This window comes from Theropithecus gelada, chromosome 11, assembly GCF_003255815.1.
Source record: "Theropithecus gelada isolate Dixy chromosome 11, Tgel_1.0, whole genome shotgun sequence".
Taxonomy (NCBI): Eukaryota; Metazoa; Chordata; class Mammalia; order Primates; family Cercopithecidae; genus Theropithecus; species Theropithecus gelada.
Window position 1 is genome coordinate 69,156,297 of NC_037679.1, and position 15,298 is coordinate 69,171,594.

Consider the following 15,298-nt stretch of genomic DNA (forward strand, 5'->3'; position numbering starts at 1 on the left):
TGCTGAGGACACAGCAGCAAATAAGACAGACAAGGCCCTTGCCTGCAGGGAACTTGCATTTGAATGGCAGAGATCTACAGTAAAGTAAGCTACGGTCAGAGAGTACTAAGGGCTATGAAAGAAAATTTTTAAAGGATATTGAAGTGTGTTTTTCCAGCCTTTTGACTATGACTCACAGCAAGAAATATGTTTATCATGTGAACCAATGCACACACATGCATGTTTATTAAAAGGAAAAAAACAACTGTGGTGGACTGTCTGCACCAACATCTGCCAACAACTTCTCCCATTCATAGAATGCGCATGTTGCTCCCCCATCAAGAGGTGGAGTCAAGGCTGGGCGCGGTGGCTCATGCCTGTAATCCCAGCACTTTGGGAGGCTGAGGAGGGTGAATTACTTGAGGTCAGGAGTTTGAGACCAGCCTGGCCAACACGGTGAAGGCCCCGTTTCTACTAAAAATATAAAAATTAGCCAGGAGTGGTGGCACATGCTTATAATCCCAGCCACTTGGGAGGCTGAGGCAGGAGAATCGCTTGAACCTGGGAGGTAGAGGTTGCAGTGAGCTAACATTGCACTACTGTACTCCAGCCTGGGTGACAGAGCAAGACTCCATCTCCAAAAGAAAAAGAAAAAGAAGTGGAGTCAAGACCCGGTGCAGAGGCTCACACCTATAAACCCAGAGGGAGGCCAAGGCTGGAGGATTGCTTGAGGCCAGGAGTTTGATACCTACCTGGGTAACAACAAAAAATAATAATAAAAAAAAAAAAGAAGTGGAGCCAGCTTCCACTTCCCTGTTTTTGTTTGTTTGTTTTAGAGACAGAGGCTCACTCAGTCACCCAGGCTGGAATGAAGTGGTGTGATCAAACTCAATGAAGCCTTAAACTCCTAGGCTCAAGTGATCCTCCTGAAACTGGCCCAACACTCCCATAGACTGTTCTTTTGGATAAACGTGGACATTGACCCTTCTGCTATTAAAGCTGTATTTGTTTTATCTGAGGACCTTCAGGCCTCTCAAAAACAAGTACCCAAGCACTGAAATTCACCAGATCAGGGCATCGGATCCCTTCTTGCCCCTCCCTAGTTCTTGTTTTCCCACATGTTGTTACATTTCTTCCCTGCTATATAAACTCCTAATTTTAGTTGGCCAGGGAGTTGGATTTGAGTCTGAGCTCCCATTACTTCAGCTGCAGCACCTGATTAAATCCTTCTTCCTTGGCAATACTTGTCATGTCAGTGATTGACTTCCTGTGCGGCAAGCAGCAGGACCTAGTCTGAACCCCTGGTGTTTCAGTAACACTCCTGCCTTAGCCTCCCGAGTAGCTAGCACTACAGGCATGTGCTGCCACACCTGCTGATTTTTTCATTTTTTTGTAGAGATGGAGTCTCACTATGTTGCCCAGGCTGGTCTTGAACTCCTGGGCTCAAGCTCTCCTACTGCCTCAGCTTCCCAAGGTACTGGGACTATAGGCATGAGCCACCACACCCAGCCTCTCCTTCCCTTAAATCTGGGTGGCTCTTGTGATTTGCACTAGGCAATACGATGCAGTGGAAACAACTTTGTGCATGTTCTGGGCTTCAGCCTTAAGGGAACTGGCAGCTTCCACTTTTGTGCTCTTGGTATCCAGAACCAGAAAGGAAGCTCAGTTCAGACAACTGAATGATGAGAGGCCACAGGAGAAGGAGAGCTTTCATGTGAAGGAGAAGTGGCCACCAACACTAACATCCAGATCCAAGAGGGAGCCACCTTGGATGTTCTAGCCCCACATGGACCTCCAGGTGGATTCAGCCATATGAGTGATCCCAGGAGATACCACGTGGAGCAGAACTGCCCAGCTGAGCCCAGCTAACCCACAGACTTGTGAGAAAAAATGGTTGCATATCAATAAATTTGGAGTAGTTTATTAAGAAGCAAAAAGTAGGCTGGGCATGGTGGCTCATGCCTGTAATCCCAGCACTTTAGGAGGCTGAGGCAGGCAGATCATTTGAGGTCAGGAGTTCAAGACCAGCCTGGACAACATGACGAAACCCCCGTCTCTACTAAAAATACGAAAAAGTTAGCTGGGAATGGTGGCTTGTGCCTGTAATCCCAGCTACTCAGGAAGTTGAGGCAGGAGATTCACTGAACCAGGGAGGTGGAGGCTACAGTCACCTGAGATTACACCACTGCACTCCAGCCTGGGCCACAGAGGAAGACTCCATCTCAAAAAAAAAAAAGCAAAAACATTTCTGACACAGTAATATTTACCCTCATTCTTGTGTGATATTTTCTGTTTTATTCCATTTCATTTTAAAAGAATGTTAATTGAGACCGACTAAATTGATTTCCATTCCCTCTAATAGGCCATGACCAACAGTCTGAAGAGCACAGTGATGGAGGGTGACTGGTGGGTTGGTTACTTTAAGTAAGAGGAACAGAAAAGACCTTGCTGGCTGGGCATGGTGCCAACGCAGGAGGATCATTTGAGCCCAAGATTTTGAGACCAGCCTGGGCAACATAGCAGGACCATTTTTCTACAAAAAATTAAAAATTAGCTGGGCATGGTGGTGGGTGTAGTCCCAGCTACTCAGGAGGTTGAGGAGGATCACTTGAGTCCAGGAGGTCAAGGCTGCAGTGAGCCATGATCATGCCACTGCACTCCAGCTTGGATTAGACCCTGTCTCAAAAAAAAAAAAAAAAAAAAAAAAAGAAGAAGAAGAAAAGAAAAGGAAGGAAAGAGAGAGAGGAAGGAAGGAAGGAAGGAAAGGACGGGGAGGAAAGGAAGGAAGGGAAGGAAGGGAACTTTTTTTCCAAAAAATAAATAAATAATTGAGATCAGATTCACATAACATAAAACCAACCATTTTAAAGGGAACAATTCCATGGTAATTAGTACATTAACATATATCGTACAACCACCACCTCTATCTATTTCCAGAACATTTTCATCACCTCAAAAGGAAATGCCTTTTTTTGGGGGGACAGAGTCTTGCTCTGTCACCCAGGCTGGAGTGCAGTGGTACGATCTGGGCTCACTGTAACGTCCACCTGGGTTCAAGCAATTCTTCTGCCTCAGCCTCCCAAGTAGCTGGGATTACCGGCCTGCATCACCACACCCAGCTATTTTGTTTTGTATTTTTAGTAGAGACAGAGTTTTGCCATGTTGGTCAGGTTGGTCTCAAACTCCTGACCTCAAGTGATTTGCCTGCTTTGGTCTCCCAAAGTGCTGGGATTATAGGCGTGAGCCACTGCACTCGGCCTCAAAAGGAAATTCTGTACTGATTAAGCACTTGCTTTGCATTCTCCCCTCTGCCTGGCCCCTGGCAACCACTAGTCCACATTCTGTCTCTAGGGATTTGCCTATTCTGAGTATTTCATATAACAGGAGTCATACAATGGGTGGCCTTTTGCATTTGGCTTGTTTTGCTCAGCACCATATTTTCAAGGTTCATATATGCTATATTTCATTTCTTTTTATGGCTGAATAATATTGTACTGTATGTATATACCAAGATTTGTTTATTTATTCACCCATTTCCCATCATTTTGAGTCGACCATTTAATCTAACTCTCTCATAGACCTTGATTTGACGTCATCAGCCCCAGGAGGATGAGAAGGTCTTGGCAACATGAAAGACAAAGCCAGTTTATGCCTTGCTGCTCTTGTCCCCTCCCACCAACCTTCTCCTGCATGACTCTCAGCTTCCTGATGGCCCAAAATGCAGCTCCACTGCCGGTTACCCTTAAATACTCCCCCTGAATTCTATAAATACACCAAACATTCAGCTGGGAAAAAAAGGAACTTGAAAGGCATCTGAAATGAAAATACACTTTTTTCCCCAGCATTGGCCAAGTGTTTTCTCTCCATCTTCCCCCTCTTAGATTTTGGGATAAGCGCTTGGATTTCAAACCATTAGCTGTACCTGGGTGTGAGAAGAGCTTCCTTGGCAAAGCCCTTGTAGGCAGAGAAGTCCAGGCACTGTGTTGATGTGGTCCCTCCCACACAGAAAATCCCTGTGCCTCCCACCTCAGCAGCCTGATTTATCGTTCTTTCGGTCTCTGCTGGGCCAGTTTGGAGCCAGTTTAGGAGGTTGATGAAAATGGCTTTGGAATCAGGCAGACCTATGTTTGAATCTTGGCTCAGCCAGCTACCAGTTCTGCCACCTTGGGCCTCTGTTAACTCTCTAGGTCTCAATTTCCTTAATTATTAAATGGAAAAAAAATAATACTGTGGCTGGGTGTGGTGGTTCATGCCTGTAATCCCAGCACCTTGGGAGGCCAAGGTGGGAGAATTGCTTGAGCCCAGGAGTTCAAGACCAGCTTGGGCAACATAGTGAGACCCTGTCTCTAAAGAAAATGCAAAAATTAGCCAGGCATGGTGGTGCTCGCTTGTAGTCCCAGTTATTCAGGAGGCTGAAGCAGAAGGATCTCTTGAGCCCAGGAGGTCGAGGCTGCAGTGAGCCATGATCACACCACTGCACTCCAGTCTGGGTGACAAAGTGAGACTGTCTAGAAAAAGAAAAACAAAAAACTGTCCTTGCAGACTTGTTGTGAAGATTAAATGAGATTATATAGGTCCAGGCAGTGTGCCGAAATGAAATTAGGCCTAACTCACATAATGCCTGGAAATTCAGCTACAAGAGAGCAAGGGCAGCTTGGAAGACATGGGGCTGGATTTGCTGACCCCACAAGGCCTGACTGCCCATCACTTTGATTGTGTAATTTTATCTATAAAGTCAGTCTGCCCCTCCAGATCCACACTGCTGTCACCTTTTTAAAAATTAAATTAAATTTTTTTTTTTTTTTTTTTGAGACAGAGTCTTACTCTGTCACCCAGGCTGGAGTGTCGTGGCGCAATCTTGACTCACTGCAACCTCCATCTCCTGGGCTCAAGCGATTCTCATGCCTCAGCCTCCCAAGTAGCTGGGATTACAGGCACGTGCCTGCCCGGCTAATTTTTGTATTTTTAGTAGAGACGGGGTTTCACCACGTTGGCCAGGCTGGTCTTGAATTCCTTACCTCAGGTGATCTGCCCACCTCGGCATCCCAAAGTTCTGGGATTACAGATGTGAGCCACTGTGCCTGGCCCCACTGCTGCCATCTTCCTCCTCCTCTTTGTCCAGGGAGGCGCATCTGTATGGATGACCTCAGGGGAGCTCCCTTTCCCTTTGGCTCGCTGTTGGGTTTAGTTAGTGAGGAGCCGGGCAAGAAGAGATCAGAGGATAGGAGAGTGGGATTGGGACTGGCTGTGTCAGAGGCTCTTGTTAGGCAACTGTCTCTGTAGGGCTGACCTGTCAGGCTTTTGGTGCTTGTCCTCTTCTCTTCCTGCTTCAGGCTTAGGAGCAGCAATGGCTGCCTTTGGTGCTAGTCTCTTGGTTGCTCTAAATACTGTCCACACCTTTATAAATAGCCCTTTTTAAAGCTATCCTCAATTGCCCAGAGTGTGCCATCTTTATCCTGCCAGGATGCTGACTAATACAGAGGTTATCAGTTTTAGTCCATGACTCAGATTTGCAAGAGGAAGAACATTATTTTATAACCAACTGAAATCCAATTCTGAGCCCCCATTCTGCTAGGTTGGAGAGAAATGTAGTATCATTTTGAGCATCCTGGGGGATACCAAGTCCCTGGGCTCTTTTGCAGTGATGTAGCTTTGGGCAACACCTGCAGTCTTCTGTCAGTGGCCCACACTAGTGACTGCTTGGTCACCCATCCTCCCAGGCTGCGGGTCCTTTCAGGTCCAATGGCATTCATCCTTCCACGTCAGGCCTGCGACAAAGAAAGCTTTGATCAGACTGGAAGGAACTGGACTTACGGTGTGGCCTCCTTAGGGTATTTCTCCCTTCCCAGGAGCTGCTCTGGACTTATCAACTTGTGACCCTTCCCACTCTCCGTAACATCTGTCTTTTCTCTTCCTACTCTCGTTTTGTCTCATTTTGTTTTGTTCTGTTTTGTGTTGTTTTGAGACAGGGTCTCCCTCTGTTGCCCAGGCTGAAGTGCAGTGGCACAATCCTGGCTCGCTACAGCCACAACTTCCTAGGCTCAAGGTATCCTCCAGCCTCAGCCTCCCCAATAGCCAAGACTACAGGTGCATGCCACCGCACCTGGCTAACTTTTCATTTTTTGTAGAGATAAGGGTCTCACTGTGTTGCCCAGGCTGGTCTCAAAACCTTGGACTCAAGTGATCCTCCCACCTTGGTCTCCCAAAGTACTGAAATTACAGGTCTCAACCTCCGCACCTGGCCCCATCTTACTCTTGAAGGAACTCCCCTCTCCACTCCCTGCCTGAGGACAACCAGTACAATTGCCCCTAAAGACTTCAGTTTTTCACACGCTTACAGGGTCTGTAGGAAGTACAGATGTACTGAGCGAAGTACAGCTGGATTTTCAACCTGCAGAAGTCAAGACAATAAAAATTGTTTCAAGAGGATAGGAAACAGGAGTACACACATAAATTAAAATTTGAATAAATTCTGACACATATTTGAAGTATTTAGCAAAGTTCCTGACATGTAGTAAGTACTCAGCAAGTGATGATATAATGATAATTTCAGCCCACTAAGAATGTTAGGTGCATCCTGGCTATGCACAGTGGCTCACACCTGTAATCTCAGCACTTTGGGAGGCCAAGGTGGGTGGATCACTTGAGGTCAGGAGTTTGAGACCAGCCTGAGCAACATAGTGAGACCTCACCTCGGAAAAAAAAAAAAAATTATCTGGATGTGGTGGCGCCACCTGTAGTCGCAACTTTTTGGAAGGCTGAGGCCAGGAGGTAGAGGCTGCTGTGAGTTATGATCACGCCACTGCACTCCAGCCTGGGTGACAGAGTGACACCCTGTCACTGGAAAAAAAAGTTAGATGCATCCTGTGTTTCAATCCATACTGATAACCAAGGAGTTAATATGAATTGCGTATTATTTTGGCTATTCTACATTGCCCATTAATCTCATCAGCAATTTGCAGCCTTTGTGGAGCATAGCACATTTGTAAATACAAAACCCATTTTATAAAAGTCATCTGAGAAAAATAATAGTACCAGGCACACATTTAAGAAGACCTCTGGAATCTCATCCATTTAAGTTGAGTGTTTCACATATTATTTATCCTTTTATCTTTCAAGAAAGCACATTCTGCTACTAAACATCCCCACAAGATTAAATTATCAGAACAGAGACCATTTAGGATATCTGCAAAATGCAATTCAGGTTTCCATTCAAATTTAATTTGTTTCCTCTCCAAGTAACCTAGATGGCAAAGGCATTAAATGACAATTAACGGATAACAGAATAACCCACTTCTGAATTTGTTCCTGCGTCTGGGTCATTTTTCCCAGTTTTAAAAGAATGAGATAAAGTGGGCAGCCTGCAGAATAGCCCCAGATGGGATAGCATCTTGAATCCTGGCACTCACTGAATACTCGTGCAGAATCCAGAAATATCTCATGGTCAGGATGAAAGGTCTAAATTTAATACCAAAACCAGAAAATTGGCTTGGCTTCCCTGTACTCTGCACAGGAAAGTTCTTGTTTGGAAGTTCTGAAATGAGAAGGGGTTGGAGACATTTTATTCATGGCCATCATCAGATGTTTGTGGGGGATCCGGAGGGGTCTGCTGTCATCCCAAGACCTCGTTCGGCCCACAATGGAAGACCATATTGAAGAAAGATAATTCGTGGAAGGAAATCAGGGAGAAGCTTCTCATTGATACAGATACTCTCTGCCATGAGTGCAGGCTCATTCCTTCCTCTTCTGGTTTTTGTTATGCCGCTTTCCAGATTTACCAGCCTACCCTGACCACCTGTGTGGGAAATCTACTGGTCTGGTTTGCATAGCATCTCTATCTCTGATAAGAGGATCCAGCACCTCCTTTGGCTTAGGAAGGGTCTGACACACTTCAGACCAATGAGAGTGGGCCCTGGAAATTTGCTGGAACTATTGGATTAAAAGTTCTGCCTTTTTCTTTTTCTTTTTCTTTCTTTTGTTTTTTATTTGAGATGGGATCTCACTCTGTCACCCAGGTTGGAGTGCAGAGAAGTGATCATGGTTCACTCCTGCCTGGACCTCCTGGGCTCAGGTGATCCTCCCACCTCAGCTTCCTGAGTAGGTGGGACCACAGGTTCGCCCCACCATGCTCAGCTAATTAAAAAATTTTTTTTGTATAGATGGGGTCATGCTGTGTTGGCCAGGCTGGTCTCAAACTCCTAGACACAAGCATCCTCCCACCTCAGCTTCCCAAAGTGCTGGAATTCAGGGGTGAGCTACACTGCACCGGGCCTAGGTTCTACTTTTATGGGGACTGCTAGGCTGGTAGAACATAAGCCTATGGCTACTAGCAGCTCATTCAGAAAAAGGAGGGGTGAGAGACAGAGATGGAGGGAGAAAGAATATCCAGATGATATCATTGAGCTCCTAGGTCAAGCCGTACCTGAAGGTAGTAACATTCTTAGATTTCTGTGGCAGCCAAAGCAACTCCATCTTGGATGCTAATCCACCATGTTGATTTCTAATTAACCTCAGTTCCAGGAAGGTCACTAAGATTCCAAGTCTATCTACTGTTTATCTATTGTTCCTCGTTTAAGAGCACATACTCACTGTAAATCTTTCCCTTATGTCAAAGCAACCTTGATGTTATCATACTTATCATAAATCCTACCCTTAAGCATGTATCCTACACATCCCTTCTAAAGCACCTATACCCTTTCCCTGTGATATATAAGTTCTGGGTCTGGGAGGTGATGATTCTGGGACCCACCATCTTGTCTTGCTGTCACCTGAGACACAGACATGGCTTCTGTTCATAAGTCCCTATTAAATGTCTCTCTCTCTCTCTTTTTTCTTTTTTGATGGAGTCTTGCTCTGTCACCCAGGCTAGAGTGCAGCGGTACGATCTCGGCTCACTGCTACTCCTGGATTCAGGCAATTCTCGTGCCTCAGCCTCCCAAGTAACTGGGATTACAGGCATCTGCCACCATACCCAGCTAATTTTTGTTTTTTTTTTGTTTTTTTTTTTTTTTGGAGAGACAAGGTTTTACCATGTGGGCCAGGCTGGTCTTGAACTCCTGACCTCAAGTGATCCTCCTGCCTTGGCCTCCTAAAGTGCTGGGATTATGGGCATGAGCCACTGTGCCCAGCCTAAATGTCTCTTTCTAAGAAGCTGGATTTGTCAGCCTCTTTTTTTCACTTCTCAGCTTCCTCAGACCTTGGGAGTAGGTTTGCATAGGCCTGCTCACCTCAGAACAACTTCACAATTACATGAGATAAATCCTCTTCTCTTTATTTTTTATCTTATAACTAAACTGAGGCTTGAAAAATACACTTTATCAGGAGTAATTTCCCCCCTCTGAATAATCGGACCAAAGGTTCGAAACTGTGAATACTCCTTATTATCTACACAGTTAAATAAGGAGATAAGAAGGGGCAGCTTCAAGTTTTTCTCACCTCCTCCTCACCTCGCCTCACCCTCTCCTCCACTGGAAGATGGTGAACATTTGAAGCCCATCCATGCAAGCAGCATCTTGTTATCAGAGGGCTTCTGGTGAGAAACAGATTGGGGATTCTAGTGCTTTGGTAGCAAGGGATGAGTAGGTTTCAGTAACAGGTCCGTTACATTATAACCAAAAACTACTAAAGGCTCCACATCTTGGGTCCTGTAATCTACAACCATAGGTACTCAACAAGCCAAAAATTAACAAAAATCGAAAGGAAGAGACACTGTAAGAATGAATCCTTTCTGCAGTCCTGCTGATGTATATATCCTGCTCACCCAACCTAGGCAATGGAATCCTTATTCATAAGGGGGCGAAAGTGTGTATACAAATGTTCATAGCAGCATTATTCATAGTAGCAAAAAAGTGGAACCAACTCAAATGTCCAGGAATAGAAAATGCATAAACAAAATGTGGTCTATCCATAGAATGGAATTATTTGGCAATAAAAGGGAATGATGGGCCAGGCATGGTGGCTCACACCTGTAATCCCAGCACTTTGGGAGGCAGAGGTGGACAGATCATGTGAAGCTGGGAGTTCAAGACCAGCCTGGTCAACATGGCAAAACCCCGTCTGTACTAAAAATACAAAAAATTAGCCAGTTGTGGTGGCGCACACCTGTAGTTCCAGTTACTCAGGAGGCTGAGGCAGGAGAATCACTTGAACTCAGGAGGCTTGAACCCAGGAGGCAGTGGTTGCGGTGAGCCACGATCGTGCTACTGCACTCCAGCCTGGGAGACAGAGGGAGACTCCATCTTAAACGACAACAACAACAACAACAACAAAAACCGAGAATGATGTATTGATCCATGTTACTACATGGATGAACCTTAAAAACATTATACTAAGCAAAAGAAGCCAGACACAAAAGACCACATTTTGTACGATTTCATTTATATGAAATGTCCAGAAAAGGCCAACCCATAGAGATGGAAAGTAAATTAGTGGTTGCCTAGGGCTGTGAAATGGGGAGCTTTTCATTGTGAAGGTGATAGCTGAAAGGTACAGGGTTTCTTTTTGGTGTAATAAAAATGTTCTGGGATTAGATAGTGGTGATGGTTGCATAACTTTATGAATATGCTAAAAGCCATTGAATTGTACACTTTTTTTTTTTTTTTTTCAGACGGAGTCTCGCTCTGTCTCCCAGGTTTGAGTGCAGTGATGTGATCTTGGCTCACTGCAATCTCTGCCTCCTGGGCTCAAGTGATTCTCCTGTCTCAGCTTCTTGAGTAGCTGGGATTACAGGTGCCCACCACCATGTCTGGCTAATTTTATTATTATTATTTTTTTTTGGTATTTTTAGTAGAGAAGGGATTTCATCATATTGACCAGGCTGGTCTTGAACTCCTGGCCTCAGGTGATCCACCCACCTTGGACTCCCAAAGTGCTGGGATTACAGGCATGAACCACCATGCCCAGCCTGAATTGTACACTTTAAATGAGTGAATTGTATGTATGTGAATTATATCTTAATAGCGTTGTTTCAAAAAGAGAGTGAGGAAGGAGTGGGAAGCTTTCAGAAAAGCTGTCACATATGGCTAGAACTTCCCGCCCTCTATTAAAAATGTCAAATATAGTTCAGCCAAAAGGCATTGTTGGGAGCTTACAGAGAAGACTCAACATAGCATCTAAGGAGGGAAAGAAAAGACTTCATGGGTGGTTCAGTTGGGAGGAGATCAGCAATGCCTCTGTTGTTGTGAAATTGTTGCTGAGAATTCCCTCTTAGACCCTTCAATGAATCCACCCAAGGTTTTATCTTAAATGAATCAGGGGGCTGGGTGCAGTGGCTCACACCTGTAATCCAATCACTTTGGGAGGCTAAGACAGGAGAATTGCTTGAGCCCAGGAGGTGGAGGCTGCAGTGAGCTGAGATCGCACCACTGCACTCCAGCCTGGGCGACAGAGTGAGACTCCATCTCCCAACACACACACACACACACACACACACACACACACACACACACACACAGAATCAGGGAGTGGTAGCTAATCTTCCTTTGGCCTGGGGACCCAATATATGCAGGTCTCTTTTTTACTGTAAGTCGGAACGTAAATTTTTCAATATATAGATTCCAGGAAGCATGCTGACTGGCTTCAAGTTCTTCCCTGTGTTCCAGAGCAACCATATTAAGCATAAAATCTATTCAAGTTTTAGTCGAAAGAGTGGATCCTCTTGCTTATTTGAATTTAGACAGGATTGCAGTCACATAACTGAAAGGTATAGTGTTTGTAGACCAGTGGCAACAGAGAGAGGAGGAACTAAAAGCTATTAGATAAACCACTCCTATCTAGGATTTCTATAGCCTATACCCATAAACCCTATAGAAGGTGCAAATCTAACCCATCTTTTCTTTCCTTTCCTTTTTTTTTTTTTTTTTTTTTGAGACAGAGTCTCACTCTGTTGCCCAGACTGGAGTGCAATGACATGATCTTGGCTCACTGCAACCTCTGCCTCCCAAGTTCAAGTGATTCTCCTGCCTCAGCCTCCCAAATAACTGGGATTACAGGCATGTGCCACCACGTCCAGCTAATTTTTGTATTTTTAATAGAATGAAATTTCACCATGTTGGCCAGGCTGGTCCTGAACTCCTGATCGGAGTGATCGGCCCATCTCAGCCTCCCAAAGTGCTGGGATTACAGGCATGAGCCATCGTGTCTGGCAAACCATCTTATTTTAAAATTTTTATTTAACAAAATGTTTACTTCTTCTTTTTGTTTTTTTTCTTTCCTTTTTTTTTTTTTTAAGATGGGGTCTCACTATGTTGCTCAGGCTGGACTTGAACTCCTGGGCTCAAACTATCCTCCCACCTCAGCCTTGCAGAGTGCTGAGATTACAGGCTTGAGCCAGTATGTACAGACTCATTTTTTAAAAAAGAAAAAATATAAATGTCTTCAGTGCTTCCCAATGTTGGGCACTGTTCTAATCACTTTACCCGTATCAACTCACTTAATCCTCATGTCAACCTTATTGAGGAAGGTTTTATTATAGCCATGTTTTACAGATGAGGAAGGTTAGCAAGATGAAGAGAGGGTATACAATGGCAGATACAGAATTCAAACCCAGGTAGCCAGGGATGTCTCCTAACACACCCACCAGGATCAATGAATTATATAATCCCTTCTACAAATCTTGTATTGTTTCTCTCAGGATTACATAAGTTACTTAATTTTTTGAGGTTTTAAGTGTTGCCTCCCCTAATTGGTTGTGAGCATTCTGTGGGGCAGGGCCAGTTTTAGTTTCTCTCCAAGAGCCCTGCAGGGTACCTACCCTTGATATTTCAACAGTCAGAGGGCAGCCAACAATGGGACTGTTCTTGGAGTGTTGTGTTGCCCCTGCCCAAAGCACTCTCCCTTTTCCTGTTTGGCTAATTTTTACTGATCTTTTTTAAGAGATGGGGGTCTCACTCTGTTGCCCAGCCTAGAGTGCAGTGGTACCACTCCAGGCCAATTTTTACTTTTAATTTTTTGTAGAGAAAGGGTCTTGCTCTGTTACCCAGGCGGGTCCTGAACTCCTGGGCTCAAAGTTATCTTGTTGCCTTGGCCTCTCAAAGTGCTGGGATTACAGGTGTGAGCCACAGTGCCAGGCCTAATTTTTACTGATCCTTAAACATCACTCCATTTGACAAAAGCTTTCCTGATGGTATGGCCCCTTTGGCACCTCCCTCCTCAAATAAACTTGAGGCCCTTAATCTGGGCTCCTAATCATTGGCTTCTCTTGTTACAGAATTTATCTCAGTTGTATTGGTGTTGCCCCTTTAATAATCTCTGCCAGCACTAGACTGTCAGCTCCATGAGGGCAGGGGCCAGGTACGTCCTGCTTTTCTGCATTCCCAGCAGCACGTACAGTACAGGGCATATAGGAAATGCCTAATACGTAATCTGTTATTTTTTGTTGCGGTAGGTCTGATGCTAAAGCTATAGTTGGTTTCTCCTATGCTGTTTGAGCAGGCAACTAAGTTTTCAAGGTATCAATAATTTGATTTTTTTTTCCTTCTCTTTCTTTCGTTGCCAGCTGATATCACAAAGTATCATGGTCTCTAGTCTAATAGAGATTGGTTCAAAATACTATTTGCCAACTAAAGTCTCCCACAAACCCGCTAGTGCAAATTCCAGTAGACTTTTAAACCTCATCAGTGACTGGGCACAAAGATCTCCCTGCCTCCTGCACGGGATGTGAACTCCATGAAGACCACAAGGATTGAATTTATTTCTGCAGGCACCTAAAGAGAGCCCACTCAGAAGCCAAAGGAACCTTAGGACACTTAGTTCTCCTGCACCCCCTTTCAGGCTCTCAGCATATTCAAAACGTACTGGGTTAAAAAAAAATTAATTCCCAGTTCAGGTAATGTGGCCCAGTAATGTGACACAGAAGCTGAAATCTCTATGATGAATGTGTCTTCTTTTAATCCTGCCAGAGCCTCACTACAATTGTTCCTATGCATAACCTAATTTGGAGATTCTTATGTCAAAAACCTAAATTTGAAGCACAGGCCAAATGCTTGCTCATCCCAACCCCTCTACCACCCAGCCCTGCCTCAAAAACAAACAAAAATCATTACCTACGTTTGGCGCATGAATGCATGCATGAATGAATAAATGAATGAATGAATGAAACAGCACACGCATTTAACATAGGTTAATCATGCAGACAGTATTTTGTAAACTGCGAAGTACAGGACTTTCGGGAAGGTTATTGTAGCGCGTCTAGGTCGGAATAACAGTCCCAAAGGGCCAACTTTGCAAGTAAGCCCAGCGCCTGTCAGACCCTAACCGACCCAGGCCCCGCCCCCAGCTCGCGCGCGCGCGCGCCCGGTTCCCCGGAAGTGACGTAACTCCACGGACTAGCAACCGTTGCCAAGGAGCTCGACTCTAGGAGCCGTCTAGAGCCCGGGCGCCTCCTGGGGGGTGGGGAAACGGTTTCGTGAGGAGGATTTGAGGTAACCTCGCCAACTCGCGGTCGGAAACTCCCCTGAACCCCGAAATAGGAGAGTAATCCCGTCCTTTCTCGATCCCGATGCAGCACCTCGCAAGTGGAAGGGGTCGTCGCGGTTAAGCCCTCGGATAGGGGATCGGGGCCCTGCTGGGATTCGCGCGGATCCAGGCCGCTCCCGGGCGGGGTGTACTGTCGAGCGGCCCAGGGCAGCCCCCGCTAGAGGCCCGGTTGGGAGTGGGGTCCCCTGTCCCCTGTCCCGAGCTCGGGGAGGGGGACACTATTTCTGGGACTCCCAGGAGGCTGCGGGTCGGCGCTCGTGCCAGCCTGGGACCCGGGCAGCACGGTTTCTGTCCAAAATTGTGCCAGAGAACACGCACGTCCTGATTTTCATTGTTCCCCGCCCCCTGCGACTCGTTTGTGGGTGAGTGCTTGGGAATTAGCGCGGCGACTTCGCGCTAGAAGAGGGACAGTAATTGCTTTTGCTAATTTTAGAGCGCAGAGCCCTCTGGGCACAGGTAGCCTGCCTGTTCAGTACACCTTTGTCCTTATTGAGTGACCATTTGCAGGCTGGTGGGCGACTTGGGGGGAACCCAACTAGTTTATTTTGCCTTCCTGGAAACGTTGTACTGGTTTATCCAGTTTTTTCTTTTTTCTTTTTTTTTTTTTTTTGAGGGAAAAAAGAATAGACCTATAGATACTTTCTAAATCATTTAAAATGAAATATATATTTCTGCACGCAAAGATTATGATGTGGACTTTTACTTAAAATACTTTAAACAATGGAAAACTTGCACTTCCAATATGGATTTTAAAAAAGAAACTTATTTAAAGGTTTTCCTTTTATAGCTTAAAGGAAACCTCAGATTTATTATAAGCCATGGTGGTTATCCTTCCTATCCTCTT

The 15,298-nt window shown here is 45.3% G+C and overlaps 1 protein-coding gene across 6 annotated transcripts in view; it reads left to right on the forward strand.

The window, feature by feature from the left end:
* The first annotated feature begins 14,290 nt into the window (after nucleotides 1-14,290).
* Nucleotides 14,291-15,298, forward strand: part of IFT81 (intraflagellar transport 81) — a 91,516-nt gene continuing 90,508 nt past the window's right edge. For 3 of the 6 annotated variants that reach the window (XM_025401465.1, XM_025401470.1, XM_025401467.1), the window contains exon 1: nucleotides 14,291-14,816. The gene's annotated coding sequence lies outside the window, so the exon portion shown is untranslated. The remainder of the gene's footprint in view (nucleotides 14,817-15,298) is intronic. The other 3 variants (XM_025401464.1, XM_025401469.1, XM_025401466.1) reach the window with 1 other exon arrangement.